The sequence below is a fragment of the Rhinoderma darwinii genome, chromosome 4 (genome assembly GCF_050947455.1).
Source record: "Rhinoderma darwinii isolate aRhiDar2 chromosome 4, aRhiDar2.hap1, whole genome shotgun sequence".
In the NCBI taxonomy this organism is placed as follows: domain Eukaryota; kingdom Metazoa; phylum Chordata; class Amphibia; order Anura; family Rhinodermatidae; genus Rhinoderma; species Rhinoderma darwinii.
In genome coordinates, this window is record NC_134690.1 from 69,294,674 (window position 1) to 69,314,522 (window position 19,849).

Consider the following 19,849-nt stretch of genomic DNA (forward strand, 5'->3'; position numbering starts at 1 on the left):
TAGTGTGGTGACAGAGCCTCTTTAACATCATCGATTGTCACAGCGGATGATTGAAAAACAGATTGCGACCATTTTGATCGCAATCTGGAGCCTTGAAAAATCGAGAAACTATGGGATACCTGCGCCCAAAGAGTTCCTAATATCGTACATGGGTTTTTGTTTGTTTTTTGTTTTGTGACAGGAAAATGGAAGCGGTACAAAGAAATTTTTTGATAGATAGATATATACATATATAAAATATCAAAATGAAAAAAAAGTGGGTACTTTATTGCCCGTGCAACGTTTCAGCTCCGTCCACTGGAGCCTTTCTCAAGCAAGTATATATATCGTATTTTTTGGACTATAAGACGCAGATTTAAATCTTAGAATCTGTGCTGTATGTAATCTCCTGCTGCTTCTCTCCTGAAGACAAACAGATGCCACTGTGTAAAGAACTGACTAAGCTCCCTGATTCAAAGGTCCTTGCAGTGCAGTGTAATGGCAGCAGCATGTCCTGTGCTGTGTGTAAAACGTGACTGTTCAGTGAGCAAATAACAGACATTAGTACACACAAGCCAGTAACTGTGCAGCTACTGATCTGCAAGGACCTTCTAGCCACGCCCCCTCCTATGTACAGAGCAGAAGAGAAGATTCAACACCATTAACCCCTGCCACTCCACACCAGATATCTGGGGCGTTCAGGGGGGCACGGTGGCAGGCTTAGTATGGGGTCACGGTGGCAGGCATTGTATGGGGGCACGGTGGTACCCAGTCTCAATATTACCCAGGAAACGTACAGTTAAAGGCAAAACCTTTTTTTTCTCCTCCCATGCTACAATTTATGTGTGTGTCTTATGATCCAGTGCGTCCTATAGTCCAAAAAATATGAAACTATAATGTAAAAATGTATTCATAGCATGGCCAGGATCACACCAGTTTTTAAAAGGACACTCCGGCCAAAGCTTTCTCTACTTGAGTCTATGGAGATCTATGTGTCACCCATCATAGTATTTAACAGTTCCTGGACCACACTAGTTTTGCACAGAGGGGGGGGGGGGGGGGGCAGAGACTTCTATCATCAGCTGCCACTGATACTTCAGTTCCTGTCTCACAGGTATAATGAAGCATATAGCGCAGCACTACCTGTCTGTATACTTATGGTTTCTCAGATTATTAGGAAAATATAGAGAATGATAATCAGTGCCCCCCAGAATGCAGAAGTGGTATGGTCTTTATCTGGTCATTTGATGCTGTGCTGAAGCATCATGGGATTAATAGCAAAACAGAGGAGAAAGCTGGACAAACCTAAGGGTATGTTCACACGCTTACTAAAAAACGCCCGAAAATACAGAGCTGTTTTCAAGGGAAAATAGCTCCTGATTTGCAGCATTTTTTGTTTTTTTCTGTTTTGTTTTTTAGAAACTCGCGTTTTTCGCATCACTTTACGGCCGTTTATAGAAAATCCGTTCCAAAGAGTCAATAAAAAACGGCTCCAAAAACGGCTCAAGTGAAATACACTTTTTCGCGGGCGTTTTTTTAATGAAATCAATGGGCAGATGTTTGGAGGCGTTCTGCTTCCATAAATAAGCCGTGCGAACATACCCTAAGGCTCGAGGCGTGGGATTTTTAAAGCACAGACAAGGCAGCAGTTCAAAAAGTAAGTCCAGTAAACATAAAAGTGTAGAGTGTGGAATACAGTCAGGGGGGGGGGACGGGACGGGGGACGCAGACATGGAAAGTTCTGTTACCACTGGAGGTCTTAAAATTGTAGTATATAACTTGCATGCCCTGCACCATCAGTAACTTAGAGACAAATGGAAAAAAGGAGCTGAAGCATCAACATAGAACAATTTTCAGTTAACTTCAAGAGTCCGTGGAGAACCTAAATTCCAAATGTCTGTTGTGAGTTCGGAGTAAGGGTATGTGCACACGTAGTGACCAAAAACGTCTGAAAATCCAGAGCTGTTTTCAAGGGAAAACAGACCCTGCTTTTCAGACGTTTTTTGACCAACTCGCATTTTTCGCGCCGTTTTCGCAGCGTTTTTTACGTCCGTTTTTGGAGCGGTTTTCATTGGAGTCTGAGAAAACAGCTCCAAAAACGTGCAAAGAAGTGTCCTGCACTTCTTTTGACGAGGCTGTATTTTTACGCGTTGTCGTTTGACAGCTGTCAAACGACGACGCGTAAATAACAGGTCGTCTGCACAGTACGTCGGCAAACCCATTCAAATGAATGGGCAGATGTTTGCTGACGTATTGTAGCCCTATTTTCAGACGTAAAACGAGGCATAATACGCCTCGTTTACGTCTGAAAATAGGTCGTGTGAACCCAGCCTAAGGCCTTGTTCACACGGCGTGTATTTAACGCGTTTTTGACCTCTTGTACGTGTCGAAAAACATGTAAAAATTGCATGCTTTAAGTTTCCCATCAACATCAATGGGAAAACGCTTTGTCAGTGCACATGACACGTTTTTTTTACGCACACGTCTTCTAAAACGAGTCATGTAAAAAAAAAAAAAGTGTCAGGTAAATTTTTGGGTGCATAAAACGCACCTAATCCCCATAGTTAATGAGAGTCCTAATCACACTGCAAAAATAAGTGCAGAAAACACATTAAAAAAGCGCTTTACAAAAGTATTTTAATCGTCGTTTTTTTTTTTTTTTTAGCTCTGTGCGAACAACGCCTAAGACCTACAGTAATGTGACCAAACCTGAGGAGGAACCAGCAAACATAGAAAAATGGCAAGTCTACTACTGGGAAGTAGCAAATTCACTGCTAAACTCATTAACAAAGCTCTTTGTATTATAGGGCTGGTTCACAAGCAGCAAACGAGTAAGAACAAGTTGAGCACCTTCCACTTCTGAGGATACTAGTTCTTCCCATACAATACACATTGTACAAGGATGTCACTGTTTCACAACTAATAAGATAAGTCTGGCCATCTGCTGGTCTCCAGCCTCTGGTGAACATCTACAACTAGTAAAGGACTGTACACACAGCAAGGATTAGTAGAGAAGCCGTTCTCAGAGGTTATCTCTTTAACCCCTTCCCGCCGCAGCCCTTTTTCAGATTTTAATTTTCGTTTTTTTCCTCCCCACATTCCAGAAGCCATAACGTCTTTATTTTTCCATCGATATAGTCCTATGAGGGCTTGATTTTTGCGGGACGAGTTGTAGTTTTTCGTAGCACCATTTATTTTGCCATATAATGTACTAGGAAACTGGGGAAAAATTATTTGTGAAAATGAAAAGAAACGCGATTCCTCCATGTTTTTTTGCGCGCCGTTTTTACCGAATCAATTGTGCAATTAAAACAATAACTTTATTCTGTGGGTCAATACGATTACGGCAATTCCAAATATGTATAGTTTTTTCAACATTTTACTGCTTTTACAAGTAAAAACCTAAGTGTAAAAAAGAAAATGTATTTTGTGTCGCCAAATTCTGAGAGCCATAACTTTTATTTTTCCGTCGATTAAGTGGTATGAGGTCTTATTTTTTGCGGGATAAGCTGTCGTTTTTAATAGTATCATTCATTAGGGCCCCAGGCAGCCATAGCAACCACTCCGTGAGCCCGTTCCATACTTCCCCCTACCCGACTTTGTCGTATGGATACGTCAAATGTCGGGAAGGAGTTAAAATGCAGATTTTCTAGTCATAATCCAACAAATTACTTGTTATATTTACACGCATTTGCAATTTTAGACCTCATGCACAGGACCGTCGTTTTTTGCCCATGTTCTATCCGCAAATTTGCAGATAGCACACGTACCTGTTAATTTCTATGGCACCATGCACAAGACCAAGATGTTCAGATATCCGTGTGAGGGGTTTCTGCAAATCTGGGCTGCAAAAACTCAGGACAGGTCATTTTATGGTCTGGCTTCACAAACTGGTGACTTTTTTGTTGCGGATCCATTAATCCTGATGACACACAATTTAAGTTTTTTGGCGGAAAAATGGACCTCCGCTGCCCACAAAACCATTATGGTGGTGTGAATTAGGCCGTATACATATACAGCTTGGAAGCCTCCAAATCATCATTCCACTAGAGATACTAGTGAAAGTCCACAGACATACAATGAAGCTTCAATCATTATAATGTTTAGATTTATAGAATCAGGATGGGCCAAAAAAATATATTTTTCCTCAGTTTTTAGTTATGATAAACTGCAATTTAGAACCCTATATGAAAATGATACAAGTATAAAAGTGTATGTGCACACACAAACTCAAAAACGTCGGAAAACAAGGGGAACAGCTCCTGATATTGAAGTTTTTTAAGCAAACTTGCGTTTTCGGAGCTGTTTTTCAATAGAGTCAATGAAAAACGTAAAAAAAAAAACCCGTCGGATCAGAACGCCGTATTTCCCATTGAACGCAATGGTCAGATGTTTGGAGGCGTTCTGCTTCCGATTTTTCAGGTGTTTTTCGAGGCATAAACGCCCCGAAATAGGCCTGAAAACACTACGTGTGAACATACCCTAACTAGTACCAGGTATTCAGTGGCAAAGTTACATACACTGAAATGATTAAGCAAAATGTGAGCAATCTAATAATTTAACTGGAATTTCCAATTATGATTTTCAGCTATGTACATTTGGGTAGGCGTATGTTACTCTAGTTGCATCTGGATTCCCAACACTTAACACACAAGAATATGAGCTATTAATGCAACAATATTCTTAATGTCAAAAACTACAGAAAACCTTACAAAAGGAAAAAAAACGTAGCTCAGTACTTCATTAAAGGATTTTTCAACATTAAAAGTCTAGCTGTTCAGTCTCCTAATCAAAAAAGTAACCATGTACGGTTGTGTTCACATCTACGTTCCAGTTCCCATTGTTCTGCTCCAACATAGGAGCAGAACGTCAAAGAAAATGGAAACTCGAAATCCGTTGCATGACGGAACCAACGGCGCCGGCACCCAACGTAGCCCATTGACTAATGGGATTAGTCAGGTCTTCGTCTAGGTTTCTGTCATTTTGCTGAACATAATCGCTCAGCATGCTGCACTACTTTGTCAGGCAAAAACAATGGAATCTGTGACATGAGCCCCTAACAGAGCCTCCGATGCTATAAACCTATTTTGTACCTTTTTCCAGTTTGCTTTGATGAACATATACACATGAATCCGCATGAAAACCTCAAACGTTTAGGGTATGTTCACACGCAAACTCAAAAACGTCTCAAAATACGGAGCTGTTTTCCCTTTCAGAAGTTTTTAAGCCACTAGCTATTTTCGCTGCGTTTTTTTACGGCCATTTTTGGAGCTTTTTCCCATAGTCAATGAAAACCGGCTCTAAAAACATCCCAAGAAGTGACCTGCACTTTTTCGCTGCAGTTTTTCACACGTAAAAAACACAGCGAAAAACGCTCCATCAGAGCAGAACGTCGTTTTCCAATTGATATCAATGGGCAGATGTTTGGAAGCGTTTGGCTTCCGATTTTTCGGCCGTTTACTCCACGAAAAAAGGCCGTGTGAACATACCCTTACATTCAGAGAGCTCTAAACTGTACAATATATAAATTAGGCTATTACAAAGTCACTTCTCTTAATTTATGAATATTTATGAAAAGGTTTAGGATCCCTTTAAGACCCAATGCACACGACCGTAAAAAAATCTTCGTAATTGCGGACCGTAATACGGTATGCAATTATGGACCCATTCAGTCGTATTGGCCACGGACATCTTTCTGTATCGCTACAGATAGGTGTCCATGCCGTAGAACTGTACAGCAAAAGAAAGAACATGTCCTATCTTTTGCGTTTTACGGGCCGTGCTCCCATACTTTGTATGGGAGAACGGGCCGTGTGCATGAGGCCTTACCATTTTCTTTTGGCCTCCGTCGGTCTGGTATATCTCAGTATACCTATTTTATTTGAAGGATGAAATAGTATAGTACACTGCGCTACCCCATTCCGTGGAATCCTGCAAAAAATAAAAAGATACTACTCGTTATACGGTTTTTTTGTTTAGACATGGGAGTCTATTGGCAACGTCACATACATATATTTATTGTATAATTTACAGGCTCTAATAGTTTTTCTTGATTTATACATCAAATGCATGCCATAATAACCTATGGGTGACGGATGCCTGTGCCCAATAGTGGTGTCCATCACCGACATAATATAATGGTATCCCTTTAACGTTTCACTCAGACAGGCTCACAAAAGTTAATGACGCATACATGTAAGGCCCCATGCACACGAACGTGCTTTTGCAGCCGCAATTCCCCCGAAAATCCACAGAATTGTGACCACATTCATTTCTATGAGCCCATGCACACGACCGTAGTGTCCACGGTCCATGCACTGCCCAAGAAAGAACGGACATGTCTTATTACGGCCGTGTTCTGCGGTCCAGGCTCATAGAAAATAATGGACGCAGCCATGTGCACGGCTCGTGGGAGACACTCCGCGGCCGGCCGACCCGAAATGCACGGCCCTGCACATGGCTACGGTCGTGTGCATGAGGCCTAAGGTATACCATTATAGTCTATTGTGCCAAATGCCTCTGCTAGGTATATGTAACAGCCTACGTATAACGTATATGACTAGAGCTTTTTCCAGCATATACGCCAAACGTAGGCTAAAAAACAATGTGAAAGGGGCTTAAGTTTCACCCTCATTTATCCCCTGAAAAAGCACCCTTCTTTGGGCTCGTCCACACGTAACGGAATTGCTGCAGAAAATTTCTGCAGCAATTCAATTGCAAGTAAAAGGACTTTCAACTGCGAAAAAACGCAGGAAATTGTTTTTTTTTACTGTAGAAAATGGTGCGTATTTTGCTGCGTTTTTCTCAATGGTAGGAGATGGAGACATCTCAGCAATTTTGCACTTTCCGTAGCGGGAATTGACATGCTGCGGTCTGAAAAATACGCACCGCAGGTCTATTTTGGCTCGGAAATCTTACGCAGCGTGTGGATGAGATTTGTTAGAGGTCATCCATTATGCTGCTGCTGCGTTTTTTTCCGGCTATAATTATGACTGGAAAAAACACGGCAATTCCGTTACGTGTGGACAAGCCCTTATATTGGCACTATGGCCGGTGTTGCAGACAAGCCATATTCAAGTGGAGCTGAGCTGCAATATCAGAAACTGAACAAGAGTGACGCTTTATCAGAGAAAAGCTTTCATTTTCACGATTGGAAGAGGTCCTAAAAGTCAGTATGGTAGGGATATAGTCATTGATGATAAGAGTCGGAAGGCCCTTTTACATCACACATGCAAAATCCCAATGCAAATTGCTGCTATAATGGATCTTGTATGCAACATTTCTCAATCCCGCATTAAAAGTTTAGCCTTAGACTAAATCGGGAAAATATCAAGATCATCAAAATCTACCACTCATGTATCTTAGTCTGAGTTCACACTACCGACAGTTCTGAGCCTATGCCGGCAGTTCCGTCATATTTGACAGGAAGAATAGCACTGGAGACCATGACAGTGGTGTGAACAGAGCCTATTTTGCCTCCCTAGTCTGGTTTCACTAATGGGTGTACACGCAACTGGTTTACAGAGTCCTGTGGTTAACTAGTGGATCCTGACTACAAACAGTCTCCTCTGTAGTCAGGTTCTATTAGCTCCTCAGCACACAAACTTCTCTCTAGTGGGTAATCCTGCAGCTGCTGCATACTCTTATGTCACAGCGAGCTGTAGTGACCAATACAGTCTTTGCAGCAGGTGAGCGAAACGGCAGACTGAGGTGCCACTACAAACTGGGCTGTCTCAGTGTAGGAGTGTGTGCCACAACACAGATTACCATGACAGAAGAAGGGAGAGTAATGTTGGTGGCACATATCAACTTAATTGTCTGAGACACAAGATCCAGCTGTTATCAATCACAAACAGGACCTGCTCTTAGCACTTATGCACACGACAGGGTTTCACCAGCCGTGTGACGGCCGTTCAAAAAACGGCAGTCACGCGGCTGCAGTAGGAACAATAAACCCCTAATGGGGCTATTCACACAAACGATTTTGACGGCCTGGGAAACACGGCCATCAAAAAATGGGACAAGCCCTATTTTTGGCCGATCTCACGGCCGCCCGATCCCCATAGAAGTCTATGGGGCCGGGTAATACATGGCCATCACCTGAATGTGCTCCACGTGACAGCCGTGTCTTCCGTCGCTCTCTCCTTCTCCTCCCCACAGTGCGAAGTGCATGTGAGGAGGAGGGTATTTTTATCGGCCGACACTCGGACCGTCTTGTGAATAAGGCCTAAGGCCTCATTCACACGACAGGGTTTCCCGGCCGGGTGCCGGCCGTTCATAAATCGGCCGGCACCATTAGGAATAATAGACCCCTAATGGGGCTATTCACACGACCGATTTTTTTGACGCCCGGAAAAACCGGCCGTCAAAAAATAGGACATGCTCTATTTTCGGCCGGGTACCCAGCCCCCATAGAAGTCTATGGGGCCGGGTAATACACGGCCATCACCGGAATGTGTCCCGAGTGATGGCCGGGTTTTCCGTCGCTTGCGCTCTATCTCCTCCTCACAGCGCAGAGTGCATGTGAGGAGGAGGAGTTGATGCCAGTCGGACGAATGGCTGTGCGCTGTACACTGTGTGGCAGGGCCGGGGTGTACAGCAGGCGGAAGGGAGCGCTGCACTGGCTCCCTTCCCCTGCTTGTTTTAAAAGCACCCTGGCCCGGCGACACCTTCCATGGCGCCGCTAGCAGCTGCTGCTACTACTGTAGCGACGCCACTATAGCAGAGCAGGGAGGTATCTCCCCGCTCTGCTATGTGCTAGCCCCATTTTAGCTCCCGGAAGGAGCGGAATCCCTGTGTGTTCGGGGATTCCGCTCCTGGACAGAGCGCTTGATGTCTCTGTCCATATCTGGGCAGTGACATCAGGGGAAACTCCTGAAGCGGAATCCCCGAACACATGGGGATTCCCCTTCAGGAGTTGTCGCGGATGTCACTGCCCAGATCTGCCCGGCCCGGATGCAAAAATAATGCAAACCGGCCGGGAAAAATGGCCGATTTTACCGGCCGATACTCGGGCGGGACACGGTCGTGTGAATCCCGCCTAAGTTAAGCAGTCAGTTCAGCTGAACTATACAGCTTCAATGTATACAGGATCTTAAAAAGTAAATACAAAATATTTAATAAGTGATTTGGAAAGTGAAAAAAAAGATTTCATTTCCAGCAGGACTTGGAACCTACCCACACGGCCAAAACCTGGTTTAATAACCACAGTATCACTGCGCTTGATTGGCCAGAAAACTCGCCTGACCTAAACCCCATTAGGGGGGGGGGGGGGGGGGATGACACCAGACCCAACAATAACAATGCAAACGAGCTGAAGGCCGGCTTCCATAACACCTCAGCAGTGCCACAGGCTGATCGCCTCCATGCCACGCCAAATTGATGCAGTAATTCATGAAAAAGGAGCCCCGACCAAGTATTGACTGCATATACTGTACATACTTATCAGTACGCCGACATTTCAGTATTATAAATAATTTTTGAAATTGGGTTTATATAATATTCTAATTTTCTGAGACACTAAATTTTGGGTTTTCATTAACTGTTCGCCATAATCATCAACATTAAAAGAAAAAAATGCTGGAAACAGATCACACTGCGTGTAATGAACCTATATAATATATGAGTTTTACTTTTTGGATTGAATTACTGAAATAAATTAACTTTTTGATGATATTCTAATTCATTGAGAAGAACTAGTATGTATGTGAAATACACAAAAAAATTTTTTACATCGGCAACCACATAACCTAGGTAACAAAATTTAGAAACTAATGCACCTACAAGTATCAATCAGTTTTGGACTGTGGGAAGACATTTGTATATTGATGTTATACCAGCAACAGAAAAAACTTTCAGCAGAAGCACAACCTAGCAGTAGGGCTGGGCAAAAGTTTGTCGCAAAAAAAATTAACCCTTCCACAGCGATATCAATTGAAAAATAAAGTTATGGCTCTCATAAAATGGCGACACTAAAACATAACTTTTTTGTGGGAGAGTAGTAAAATGTAAAAAAAAACCCTATGTGAATTTGGTAACACTTATTATATCGACCCACAGAATAAAGTTATCATGTGTTTATACGGCACAGTGAACGCTGTACTAAAAAACTTTTAAGTGCTAGAATTCCTCTTTCCCTACCAAAAAATGAAACTAGTAATAAAATGGAAACAATAAAAACCACAACAGCTTGTTCTAAAAATAAAAAACCTCACAAAGCTGTTAATGCAAAAATAATACGTTATGACTCTCAGAATGCAATGATGGAAATTTTTTTGTCCACTGGTTTTTCACTAAATACTCCACATCATTTGCTAGACCTCACAGGTGGACCTCAGGGATGCAGCGGAGATGACACTTTAGGGCTTTGTGCTGCTTATAGGACTAGTGAAGATGTCAAAGATTAGGCAGTACTGGAGTGCAGATATTTTGTACAATACCCTGGATTTACCACATAGCTGTGTCCGATGGTACATAAAGCTGGCTGTGCACATCGTACAGAGGGCATTATAGAAGGCTTACTTGCCATCCTGATGTGCAGGTCAGTTGGGAACATTCCTTCAGTTTTAAGAGCTAATTAGGCCCTAATATTTGGGAACCGGGAAGGGCACAGGCACGTCTGCCCTAAAACGTCATCTCCGCTGGAAGCGAGGCTGCCTTATTATAGCAGGGCAACACTTTCTCAGCGAAGTTCTCCAAAATGCAAACAAGGCAAGCACCCAAAAAAGGTGCTGTGTGTTCCAAAAAGAGCATACGGGTAGGAAGACACAGCGTTAAACACTGCGGATTTTCCGCCGTGTATTAATTGCGGAAAACCCGCGGCATATTACAGTAGCAGCAGTGTGGGTGAGATTTCAACACATTTCCCCACACTACTGCAAATATCCACCCAAAAAAACCACACAAATTGACCTGTGGTGCGGTTATTAACCGCATCATGTCAATTAATTCTGCGGATACGCAATTCTTCTGTTGCGGGTAAACCCATTGAATTCAATGGGGTGCCTAAACCAGCAACAAAGCAGTGTGTGTTGCGATATCTGTGGCAGAAAAACAGAGACGCGCCGCAAAAATCGCAAGTAAGCAACAATTTTTTATAAAGTTATACTTAACCAGAGTTCCCGGCTTCCCCTCCCTAGATAACGTTGCTGGCCATGTGACCGCTGCAACCAATCATCCCAGGAGGCCGAAGATTTTTTTTATTATTTGTCCGGCGCCGGTTTGCAGCAGAAATTCTGCCGAAAAACGCATCACAATGTGGTGCTATTTTCCGGATGGCAATCCCTGCGGTGCTCAGGGTGGATACGCTGCGCAGCTTAACGCAGTGTATTCGCACTGAATACGTGTTGTGTGTTCCTACCCTAAGAAAGGACACCATTTATCAGTGCGACACCTGCCTAAGAAACCTGGCCTGTGCATAAACTATTGCTTTAGGGCGTACCACACCAATTCATAGATTATTAATTTTAGTATTCATTTACACCATTATTACATCATCCTAAAAGGGTCCTGATGCGCGCCGCACAGCTTACATATGCCCCCACATTATAAGCTGAAACACCAGTAAAACCCCAAACAAAAACCAACACCAAGCAAAATCTGCGCTCCAAAAGCCAAATGGCGGTCCTTCTGAACCTGGTAGTGTGACGAAAAAGCAGTTTATGCTCACATATGTGATATTACTGTACTCTGGAGAACCAGCTTAACAATTTATGGGGTGTCTCCCCCCAGTGGCACAACATATTGGGCACTAAAATGGCATATCTGTGGAAAATCTGCAACACCCACTGTGCACTAATTTCTGCAAAACACTTGCGGGGTGAAAATGCTCACTATACCTCTAGATGAATTCATTGAGGGATGTAGTTTCCAAAGTGGGGTAATTTTTCGGGGTTTCCACTGTACTAGTAACCTGCAATGCAAGGTAGATTCCAAAAACTAAACTTGTAAAATCACTCCAAAAAACAAATTGCCCTCCTTCCCTTTAGGGCTTTGCTGTGTGTGCAAATAGCAGTCTACAACCACATATGGGGAGAAACTGCGTAACTACTTTTGGGGTGCAGCTTGCAATCACATATAGGGTATTTCTGTATTCGGGGGAGAAAATGCTTTACAAAGGTTAAGGTGCTTTTTTTTCATATAGTCCTTGTGAAAATGAACAAAAATGGAGTTAGAACTACATCTTATTTGAAAAAAAATTATATATTTTTTTCGTTTCATGTCCCAATTCTAATAAATTCAGCAAAAACCTGTGGGTTCAAAATGCTCACTATACCCCCTAGATGAATTGCTCAAGGGGTGCAGTTTGCCACATGGAGTCACTTTTGGGGAGTTTCTACCTTACTGGTACCTTAGGGGCTTTGGAAAAGCGACATGGTGCCAAGAAACCAATTCAGCACAATCTGCACTCCAAAAGCCAAATGGCGCTCCTTCCCTTCTGAACCCTGCCGTATGTCCAAACATCAGTTTATGACCACATATGGGGTATTTCCCTACTCTGAGGAAGTTGCTTTACAAATGTTTGGGTGCATTTTCTCCTTTACATGTTAAAAACATGAAAATGTTTTCTTCTAAAACTATGCCTAATTGGAAAAAATTAAATTTTTCATTTTCACTGCCCAATTCTAATAAAATCTATGGAACACCTGTGGGGTCAAAATGCTCACTACACCCCCAAAATTAATTCGTTGTGGGGTGTAGTTTTCCTAACGGGGTCACTTTTGGGGTGTTTATTTTAGTACGACAAGACCTCTCCTAACCTGACAAGGTGCCTAAAATATATTATAATAAAAAGAAGGCCCCAAAATCCTCTAGCTGCTCCTTTGCTTCGGAGGCTGGTGCTTCAGTCCATTACCGCACTAGGGCCACATGTGGGATATGACTAAAAACTGCAGAATCTGGGCAATAAATATTGAGTTGTGTTTTTCTGTTAACACTGTTACAGAAAAAAAAAAAGATTTAAATTGAATTTTTGCAATTAAATTTGTAATTTTCACCTCCACTTTGCTTCAATTTATGTGAAACGCCTATAGGGTTAAGAAACTTTCTTAATGCTGTTTGAATACTTTGAGGGTGAAGTTTTTAAAATGGGGCGATTTGTGGGGCTATCCAAAATTATAAACCCTCAAAGCCACTTGAGAACTAAACCCTATAAAAAAAAAAAAGCCTTTTGAAATCTTCCGGAAAATGTGAGAAATTGCGGTTAATCTTATAAGTCTTGTAACGTCCTAGAAAAATAAAAGGACGTTCAAAACACGATGAAAACAAAGTAGACATATGGGAAATGTTTAAGAGTCTGTCACCAGTTTACAACTGCCCTATCTTCTACCTAATCTAATAGGCGCTTTAATGTAGGGAAGTAATGTGGTTGTTTTTAAAAAAAAACACGTTTATTTTTGACAAAGTTATGAGCATTTTAAGTGTTATGCAAATTTGTTCTGAATGCCCAAGTGGGCGTTGTTTTACTCTTGACCAATCAGCGTCATACACTTCTCTTCATTCATGTCCAGCTTAATCCACAGCACACAAGAAACTGGAGTATGACCAGACATCACCTCCAGGCTGATTGGTCAGCGTCATACACTTCTCTTTACTACGCCCATTTGGTCAAGACTAAAAGAACGCCCACTTGGGCATTTGGAACAAATTTGCATAACACTTAAAATGCTCATAACTTTGTCAAAAATAAACGTGTTTTTTTTTTTAAAAAAAAACAACCACATTACTTATCTACATTAAAGCGCCTATTAGATTAGGTAGAAGATAGGGCAGTTATAAACTGGTGACAGAGCCTCTTTAACATTTCCCATATGTCTACTTTGTTTTGTAGTAATTATTAGCATAAGGGAGGATTTTCACGCGCCTGGCACAGACCTATGTTAGTCTATGGGGCCGTGCAGACAGTCCGTGATTTTCACACAGCGTGTCCGCTGCGTGAAACTCACGATATGTCCTATATTTCTGCGCTATTCGCGCATCACGCACCCATTGAAGTCAATGGGTGCGTGAAAATCACGCGCAGCACACGGAAGCACTTCCGTGGGACACGCGTGATTCGCGCAACAGCAGTAAGAAGTATGATTGAAAACAGAAAAGCACCACGTGCTTTTCTTTTTACAAACATACAGAGTGTTAGAATGATGGCTGCTTCGCGAAAATCACGCAGCATATGGTGATGACACACGAAGCTGTTAAGTGCCCATGCTCGTGTAAATCCTCCCTTATACTGTGTGTGGAGGGCAGTTATAGGGGGGGGCGTGTGTGTGTGTGTGTGTGTGTGTGTGTGTGTGTGTGTGTGTGTGTGTGTGTGTGTGTGTGTGTGTGTGTGTGTGTGTGTGTGCGTGCGCCCGTTATGGGGGGCATAATTCTGTGGGTGTCTGGACGGCAGTTCTGGGGGGCATTATACGGTGTGTGGAGGGCAGTTATGGGGGCATTATACTGTGTGTCGAGGGCAGGTAGGGGGGGCATTATACTGCGTGTGGAGGGCAGGTAGGGGAGGCATTATACTGTGTGTGGAGGGCAGGTATGGGGGGGCATTATACGGTGTGTGGAGGATAGTTCTGGGGGGCATTATACTGTGTGTGGAGGGCAGTTATGGGGGCATTATACTGTGTGTCGAGGGCAGGTAGGGGGGGCATTATACTGCGTGTGGAGGGCAGATAGGGGAGGCATTATACTGTGTGTGGAAGGCAGGTATGGGGGGGCATTATACGGTGTGTGGAGGGTAGTTCTGGGGGGCATTATACGGTGTGTGGAGGGCAGTTATGAGGGGCATTATACTGTGTGTGGAAGGCAGGCATGGGGGGCATTATACTATGTGTGGAGGGCAGTTATGGGGCGTACGTTGTGTGGAGAGTAGTTATAGGGGGCGTACGGTGTGGAGTAGTTGGTTTAAGCCGCAAATCACGGGCCGTGCACACCACTACGGTCGTGTGCATGAGCCCTTAAAGTTTAGAAATGTGTTTGCAGGGGGTAAGACCACACTGAGTTTTTTGATGCGGAAACCGCGTCGGCTTCCAAAAAAATTCCTCCCAATGATTTCAATGGGCGACGGAGGCGTTTTATTCCCGCGAGCCGAAAAACCGTCTAGCGGGAAAAAGCAACATGCCCTATTTTCGGGCGTTTACATCTCTGACCTTACCATCAATGGGAGGCAGAGAAAGCGTATTTGGCTGCTTTTTTTGCCCACAGTGCTCAATAGGCCATGGGCGAAAAACGCCACGAAAAATCGGCATGCAGGCAGAGCAAAATCTGCCTCAAAATTCCAAACGGAATATTGAGGCAGATTTTCTGCCTGCAAAAAACTGTGAACCCAGCCTAAAATGTCTATGTGCAAATATAAGAAGCATACAGAACATGATACATTTACAGCAGTGAACCTGTCCCGTCACAAAGAACAGACACCTTGTCATAAACCAAAAGGCTCCGAAGGGGAGAGAAGCTGGTTATACCACATTAGAAACACATTAGGACTGTATTCATGGCCTAAAGGCCGGCTTTATGAAGCGTTGGACCTGTAAACCTTGATTAGGCAGCGGGAAAATAGTTGTCAAACCAGAAAGATCAGGCAAGTTAATCTTTAATAGTGTACTACACAACGCCTCATTTTACGAGAAAGACTTACCTGCAAGGTACACACACCGGAGCAGATTTATCAACAAGGTCACAGTAACAATGTTTGGTGCCATGTTAAAGCGGACAACAATCTTGAGTGATGCCGTGTTATTAAAAAGTCATAAAGGTAAATGACATATCTTTATGTAACAGATTATATAACAGGTTCTTTGTCAGGTCCAACCTATGCTTCATGTGCCGTTATACTACAAGTGTCATTGTTTTGTTACCCAGGACTTGTCAAGTGTTGGTAGGACTCATGCACACGACTGGTGTTTTCTTCAGTATCTTTTTTTTTGCGGATAGCATACGGAACCACTCATTCCTACAGGGCCATGCATACCTCTTTTTTGGTGGATCCGTGCGTCCATTGCGCAAATTATAGAACAGGTCCTATTCTGGTCTGTATTTGAGGCTTTTTACCTATACATTTCTAATGCCTCATGTAACAAATGTATCTGGTAAAGCTGACCGTACATTAGTGATTTTAGACTGCTATTTTCTGTACAACTTGTCATTCATGGTTGGTCTGAGAAAGTTTGGACAACAACTCCATAGTTAAAATGACAAATTGCCTTGATCTGTGGCCTTGTCCAGGCTTCTATTGATGGGAGGCAGATCTGTCCTTTGGCATGAGTAAAGGCTTTTTTACACGGGCCAATTATCGGGCAAACGAGTATTTGTGATCGTGGTCATGTGTAAACACGGAACCTGCCAGCCGACGAAAGACCAAACGTTCGTTCATCGGATGATCGCATCGTTTATGCTGCAAGAAATATTTTCGTACTTGGCAGCGCATCTCTGTGTAAATATGGAGACTTGTTGCCGACATGATAATAATGTATGGGGAGTATGGGGACGAGCGATCGTAGTAACTCCATAGCTCCGTGTGAAAGGAGTAAACGAGATCAAGAATAGATCAAGACTAATACAGACAATGTATAAGATATTATAAGTGGTTTACAATAGTGACACATGTGGGGCATGTGGACTACATACTCTATTGATAATGGGGTATCAGCTATGTGACTAGTCATAAGGCCGGTGTTAGTAATTGGGTGACAAGTCATAGGGTCACTTCCCATACTAATATGGGGGTGTCCGCCACATAGTGATGCAGCCAGCGGGGGTGATAACTGCATAACTAGTCATATAGTCACCATCAGTATTCATAGAGGGGTCAGTCATATAATAAGTACACAAGGTCAGTATGAGAGGTCATCCAGGGCATTGGCCTTAGATATAAAGTTTCCATACAACACAAGCAGCGGTGATCCTGCTCACAATCACAACGGTGTCTATAAGGCCCTGAAACAAATCAGACACGACTTACGGAAACCCTTTACATTATAAAAACTTATCAAAACACGTCTATAGATCATAACCGCGGGGTTGCGACAAATATCACACAAGAGCGCAACTTCACAACAATAATTCACCATGAAGAAATTAGTGATCAAAAACATTTTTTTTGCTTATTTTTAACACAAAGTAGAACCTGTAAGGCCAGCTACGAGACTTTACATGACTTTGTAGGTTAAGCTCAACACTTGTCACAGAGCTGACACACAAGAAACTACCATAGAGAAGCACTAGTGAGCGTCCAGACAGGTGCAGACCTCATAGCTGAGCCACAGAGCTAGCAATCTAATGAAGCAGATGAACAACAGAAGGACATGGTCACGTCATCCCTCATCACACACAATGCCATGGAGGCGCCTCCCCCAGCTCGCCATGGGCACAGGCCCGTAAGAGAGGAGGGGGGTGCCGGTATGACCGGGTGGCGGGAAGCCCCAGCCGCCTCCTCCCCCAGTTCCCGCGCTTCGGCCTCCATCTTACACACCCGACTCACCTCCTATGGACATTCCGGGTCTTTTCCTTCCTCCTGTTTTCCCGGTCCTCCCGCCCGGGGGGGGTCAGGGAACGGTTCGCGATACACCTAGTCCTCGGGTGAGGGGCACAAAGGATCCGGCGAGAGTGGGGTTAATACCCCAGCAGCCCAGGCCCCGGCCTGACGGAGAGCGCTACTATTGATAGTTGTATGAATAATATTATATTGCCCGCTATACACGGGGGTGCGGGGGGGTCGGGTAAATATAAAATAATAATAATAATAGAAATAACCCCCGGGCCGCGCCTGGCAGGGAGCAGCAATCCTAAGCCGCCATCTGGCGGTATCTCGCTCACCGGAATGGCGCCGTCGCTTGTCCGGGGAACGGGCGCCCTCTGGCGGAGACAGACCGGGAGATTGAGAGGGGGCGGTGTCGATTTGATCGCTATGGAAACGGGCGGGAGAAAGGGAGGCGTTACCCATACGGTCACCATTGACCTGAAGAGGCGCTGTCAAGGTATTACCATGGTAACAGGGCAGGGCCCTCAAACCGACTATAGCTCCATTGATACGAACTGGTGGAAATACTTCTGGAAGCGCTAGTAGCTACGCAGATATTTTTTTTCTTTAAGAATAGGAGCAACGTCGACTAAACGTATATTAGTCACTAATGATTGCGCATGCTCAGTATTTCACCCTACTGTGCCTTGTGCGCATGCGGAGAAGATCATGATGTGGGTCGTACGCTAGGGAGGTAGTGCGCATGCGTGAATTGCAACACTGCCCAGCTGGGAGGTCACTGTGTTGTCACGGTAACAGTAACGTCAAGGCCGCTAGAAAGAATTAATGTGGTCTGCACAGTGCTGCCATCTACTGAAACACTAGCCGTATTGTATATTACTGCAGCACAGGGCTGAGCAAAACAGTGTAGAAGAAAATGGTATATTTTGCTCAGATGAAGAATTGATCTGGCACCTGCATCAAGTCCAGTTATGCCTTGAGCAGGATATTTTAATATTTCACATTCATAGTTCATATCTGTGTCCTTTTAGTTTTTTGTGGTGTTGTTTTTGCACTTGACCACTAAATCCATCAGGTTAAAAAATGTCACCAGAATGTATATTGTGCAAGCAAGACCAACTATATTTCTATTTAAAGGAGACTCACCGGAAGACATTTATAAAAGACCCTACAGAGTACAAAAGTGGATCTGTCATCTGAATAGGTGACTATTCTGCCCTATACAGGGACCGGTCCGCTCTGCTATTAGTCCAAATACCACAAAATAAATAGATCCTACTGAAGAATATGAGTGCGCGGTACTAATGACGTGAGTGCTCCGCCACCTGCCTCACCAGTGATTGACAGCTGCCATGTACCCGCCTGGTGAGGGGGGAGGGGAGAGGCAGGTCCGCCGTACTCTTTATTAGTCTCTATTAGACAAATGGTGCAATATTTTTTTGCGCCGCTTGGCTAATAGTAAGCGGACCAGTCCCTGTAATATGCTGCGATTACCTGAACATATTCAGATGACAGATCCGCTATAAAATGTAGAAAACATTTTGCATGATTCAATTAAAATTCAGTATTGTCCAGTCTATGGATAAAGAGCGAATTGGGTCTCATTAAGGCCAGGATCACACACACAGTTTTTGGCTCCGTTTTTTTAACCAAACGCAGGAGTGGACACATAAAAGGAGATGCATCAGTCTTTTCTTTATACTCTTCCTTCTTTTTGGATCCACTTCTGGCTTTAACTAAAAAAACGGAGCCGAAAAACTGCATCAAAACTGTGTGTGATCCTGGCCGTATTTTAATAGATAAACCGACCTTATTGCCCATAGTAATTATTCAAAGTGCAGCTTCCATTTTTTTGGGTGGTCCCTGTACTCTAGTCTTAGACTAACTACTGCAAGTCCACAAGAAAACGGTGAAATATCTAATTACGTTGTGTTGCCCTGGGATTACAGTTCTCATATGAAAACGTCTCTCAATTTATTTCATTATTATGGAGAGATTTTTTTAGAAAAAAATAACCTCAGATATGAGAAAAAAGAAAAGAACACACTCAAGGTACAAGAAATCTCTAAATGCAAAGGAGATCAACTCACCCCCCTGTCTCACCAATCTAAATCAGGAACTTAGGCTATTCTCAACTTTAAATGTATGGCATATCCATGGGATATCCACAGGCATCCATCTCCAGAATGGAGATCATCCGACCCCTGTCCCATCTGGTGAGGTGGCTGCTGGCAGGCGCACTCAGGCGGAGATGTTGGAAAACGTCCGTCACTTTAAGGTTACCATGGCTACTAGTCTAGCTTCTGGGCGGTTCTGGTTTGAGTTGTTGAGCCTGTCCCACTTCTCTGTCTTTCTTCCTGTCAGATTGAAGGGTAGAGTATTTAAATCTGGGTTGGTTCTGTTTCC

The 19,849-nt window shown here is 43.5% G+C and overlaps 1 protein-coding gene and 1 long non-coding RNA gene across 2 annotated transcripts in view; one reads left to right on the forward strand and one right to left on the reverse strand.

The window, feature by feature from the left end:
• Positions 1-18,060, reverse strand: part of STAG1 (STAG1 cohesin complex component) — a 163,686-nt gene extending 145,626 nt beyond the window's left edge. The window contains exon 1 of the mRNA XM_075861179.1: positions 17,444-18,060. The gene's annotated coding sequence lies outside the window, so the exon portion shown is untranslated. The remainder of the gene's footprint in view (positions 1-17,443) is intronic.
• LOC142759225 (uncharacterized) overlaps positions 17,425-19,849 on the forward strand; it is a 45,624-nt gene continuing 43,199 nt past the window's right edge. Inside the window, exon 1 of the long non-coding RNA XR_012883108.1 lies at positions 17,425-17,939. This is a non-coding gene — a long non-coding RNA (uncharacterized LOC142759225). The remainder of the gene's footprint in view (positions 17,940-19,849) is intronic.